This window comes from Callospermophilus lateralis, unplaced genomic scaffold, assembly GCF_048772815.1.
Source record: "Callospermophilus lateralis isolate mCalLat2 unplaced genomic scaffold, mCalLat2.hap1 Scaffold_143, whole genome shotgun sequence".
Lineage (NCBI taxonomy): Eukaryota > Metazoa > Chordata > Mammalia > Rodentia > Sciuridae > Callospermophilus > Callospermophilus lateralis.
In genome coordinates, this window is record NW_027512573.1 from 2,846,858 (window position 1) to 2,851,671 (window position 4,814).

Genomic DNA, 4,814 nt, shown 5'->3' on the forward strand with positions numbered 1-4,814 from the left:
AAAGGAGTCTTTGAAGGTATCACTTTATTGAAAATCAAGAATCAGAGGTACAATACCAGCTATAATTCCATTGCTGACAAGAACCGTTTTGGGCTTGACTTTAATCAAAGTGGCCACTCAAGGAAGCTTCTTTTTTTTAATCATATGGTTATTGTAACAGTTAACTATGAATATATATAATATATAATTATTCTTTGGTTCTGAAGTCTTTATAGAATGCCTACAAATCTTATGTATATTTCCTTGTATTTTCAACCTGAATTATAATGAGTAAAATTATATTTTAAGCTAAAGAAAACTAAATTATATAATAAGTGAATTAAGCTTTAAACTTGGCAAGGTTTTCAAAAAAGATTCTTTAACAAGCTATGATGACAATGCTTGGCAGTTAGCAACACATTGTCTACATTTTGCTACATTTTTAATAGAAATATTAAAATCCAGAGAGGTTTAAAAATATATTTATTGTACAAAAGAAGTTGGGGTACAGAAGAGTTTTCACCAACCTTTTTCTCTTGTCTCCAAGATGAATTCTTGGTTTTTTCATGCCATGAATTCTGATTGTCCTGTGTATTTTGTGGATCATTAATGTAGGTAGTTCAGTATTAAACATCACCACAACATTTAAATTTGGTTTGATAACAGACAACTGTGCTTAAGAGAAAGTAATATAAGCTAGAGTAAGAAAATTGAAAATCTGTCTCAAATTTGGTAGAACACATATGCAAAGGCCTGAGTTTAATCCCTAGTACTGGAAAAAAATTAAAAAAGAAAAAAAGAAAATTATAAATTCAGCTTCTTCTCATTTATGCTTCCAGAGAGAACTTCCTTTCTAGAGCAATGCTACTCCTCCTCCTACTACTACTACTAAAACCCAAGTAAACCTGTAGTCAAAAGGAATTTGATAGCTGGTATGGTGGTACAAGCCTGTGATCCCAGCAGTGTGGGAGGCTTAGGCAGGAGGATTTCGAATTCAAAACCAGCCTGTCACTATGTGGCAAAATTGTAATGTATGCAGTGGAGGGAGAAATTCAATGTTTTATTCACTCAAATTACTTAATACAGTTTCACTTTCTAGGTTCTTTTTTAAATTTTATTTTAGGTAGAAGTGGATACAACATCTTTATTTTATTTTTATGTGGTGCTGAGGATCGAACCTAGTGCCTCATGCATTCTAGGTGATCACTCTACCTCTGAGCCATAATCAAGGAAACAACAATCCTTAATGCTAGGCACTGCAGTAGACATAATCAATTCACAGCAAACAATTCTAGATGAATTCTAAGCATTGCAAAACACACTTAATTATGACAGTCTAATGACAGGCATTCCCTCTGCAGGCTAAGTTCAAAAGTCTTAAGCCTTAGGCTTTTTGTCCAGCAGATGCACACTCACTCAGACTGTGGTGACCAGGTTTGAAACCAAGGCAGGCTTTTCCTGTCATGGAGTGAACTATCAGTTGAAAAGAGGGCCATAGAGAGAAGTTGTGGCTCTCACCTAGGTCCAGACAAGGCTGTAGAATTTGAGAGCAATGAGGATCATGCAGAAGATCAGGAAATGATGACAAGTGATTAAATATCAGGTCCTGTAGTATGCTCTTTTTAGGTCTTTAGGGAATAGACCAAGAAGGGGAATAGCTGGGTCAAATGGTGGTTCCATTCCCAGCTTTCCAAGAAATCTCCATACTGCTTTCCAAATTGGCCACACCAATTTGCAGTCCCACCAGCAATGTACAAGTGAACCCTTTTCCCCACATCCTCACCAGCACTTGTTGTTGTTTGACTTCCTAATGGCTGCCAATCTTACTGGAGTGAGATGGTATCTTAGGGTGGTTTTGATTTGCATTTCTCTGACTGCTAGAGATGGTGAGCATTTTTTCATGTACTTGTTGATTGATTGTATGTCCTCCTCTGAGAAGTGTCTGTTCAGGTCCTTGGCCCATTTGTTGATTGGGTTATTTGTTATCTTATTGTCTATTTTGAGTTCTTTGTATACTCTGAATATTAGGGCTCTGTCTGAAGTGTGAGGAGTAAAGATTTGTTCCCAGGATGTAGGCTCCCTATTTACCTCTCTTATTGTTTCTTTTGCTGAGAAAAAACTTTTTAGTTTGAGTAAGTCCCATTTGTTGATTCTAGTTATTAACTCTTGTGCTATGGGTGTCCTATTGAGGAATTTGGAGCCCGACCCCACAGTATGTAGGGACGAAGAGCATGAAAAGAAGATTAACATTAAACAGGGATGAGAGGTGGGAGGGAAAGGGAGAGAGAAGGGAAATTGCATGGAAATGGAAGGAGACCCTCAGGGGTATACAAAATTACATACAAGAAAGGCAGCAGAATACAACAGACACTAGTATGGCAATATGTAAATCAATGGATGTGTAACTGATGTGATTCTGCAATCTGTATACGGGGTAAAAATGGGAGTTCATACCCCATTTGAATCAAAGTGTGAAATATGATATATCAAGAACTATGTAATGTTTTGAGCAACCAAAAATAAAAAATTTAAATAAAAAGGAACAAAAAAAATATCAGGTCCTCCTCAGACTCTCCAGCTCAAGTGCACCCTTGTTTCAGCTGGCTGAATCCCTGTTCATCAGCTCAATTATTTATACCAAACATTTATAAGTGTGTCTTGTATGTACGTTCCAATGGACTAATTCTGTTACATTGCTCCAGTTGATCCTAATAGTCACTAGAAGGTTGTCAAGTGTTCTGAGATATATTGAATCTAAATATTAACTAAAGTACAAGAATGAGGGTGGTTCCTTTAGTTGTACATAAATAGACATTGCAATTTCAACTTCCATCTGTCTATATTCATAAAAATATAAACTTCCATCTTGTAAAACAAAGCCTGGCTTTTCCTGAATCCACCCTGGTTCTACCCATTCCTTTAGATCGAAATCCTTATGGAGCTCTCTCAGATATGGGTCAATGTATTGCCATAGGTTTGCATATGCATATATTGTAGAGTCAGGAAAATAATCATTAAAGAATTGTATTCTAATTTTATTTTTCCTGTTTTGTTCCCATATTATGTCCTTTTTAAACTTGTCTGTAAGATATGGAAATTGACCTGGGTATGGTGATATATGCTTTGGTCCTGCTATTAAGATCAGTATTGCAGCCTGTTTAGGTATTATGTCCTGTAGTATTTCTTCTGGATAATATGTACATATCTGAAAGCACATATCTGAAAGAGTTGCAATTTGGGATCTTGTATCTAATGAGAAGGGATAAGTGTATGTTAGTTGGGTCAGGGAGAAGCCGGCAGCTACATTGTGGGTAAGATTATAAAAGGAATAGGCTCTATCTTAAGCTTTTGTGGAACAATATCAGTAGTGGCAAATCTAATATGTTCTAATATTACTATATTATCTATATTTCCTATATTCTGACAAGTATCTGTATTAAAGTGGGAGTCATGAAAATTAGGAATAAATAGATGGGTTATTTGATTTTTAAAAGCATCCCAAATGGGTGGTACCATATATATATATATATATATATATATATATATATATATATATATATATATATATATATATATATCCACCCCCAGCATAAGCTTATTCTGAAATTCAAGTTTCTAGCAATGAGTATAGCTCTGAAGTATACACCAAAAAACTACAGTGTTGTATATGAGATACAATGACAAAACCTTTCTTTACATTTTTTTATTAAAACATCTGTCAAATCCTGATAAGTAGTCTCACTTTCCATTGTTTCCAGCTTGTCTTAAATCCTAAATATCTTGATTTTCTTGTGAATCTGTTATGAATTATCTGCCACAGCAACTCAAATAAGATGTGTCTATATAGTAAAAAATCTGGTAGCACACAGCAAAGTCTTAAATTTAAGATTAATTACTGCAATTTTACAAGAATCATAAGGTTTGTTACAATCAATATAAGACAAAATGTTAGTATCAAGTGGAAGGCAGAAGCAATTTTCAATCAATGTTATAAAATGATATTCTGAGTTTCACAGTCTGTTTCTCAAGAAATCCAGGTAGGTGTTAACACAGATAAGTGAGTCCAATGATATCCCAGATAACTGTAAAGTGCAGGTAATATTCATATTCATAATATCCACTTCTGCATAATCAGAAGTGATTGTAGAGTGGTCATTCGCCATCTAATGTTACCTACATGTATTTTAAGTTTCTTTATTCCATTTAGCATGCATCCTGAAAATTTTAAGGTTATCATGAGTATTAGCAGTGCATAGTGGACAGTGTTTTTTATGTCCTGTGACCAATTTAGAATGTGCCAGCATATGGTGTCAAAATTGAGTAGCTTATAGAATGAATCTGCCCAAGTGCATCATCTAAAGAATCTGTTTCCATTACATGTACTATCTGTGAGACAATTTGATTTGTTTTATTAAGGTTTTCTATATCCAATATTATTTGGTCATCCTGTCTTTGTAATTGATCTACATTATGCTCTATCTGGTTTTGAAGTTGCCTCATATGTTCCAATTGTATGTCTGGTTTATCCTCATCTTCATCAAATAATATACTAGTTTGTAATGTGTGTTTCATATGTATCTGCTGATTTGAGAATGCTGTTCTATTTTTACATGAATTAGTGTGTAAAGTCAACTTCCATGTGTTGGATACCATATGGCATCCTGATTCATGGGTTGTTTTACATTCACCAAAACATATATTGGTGTCAGGATATCCAGAGTAATAATAATAATAAGAAGAATAATCCTCACTCTGGGAGATTCTGTCAGATGTGTCTTGTTTAGTTGTCATTGTTTGTATTGTAGGGCATATATATTTACAAGGATAAGTTATGC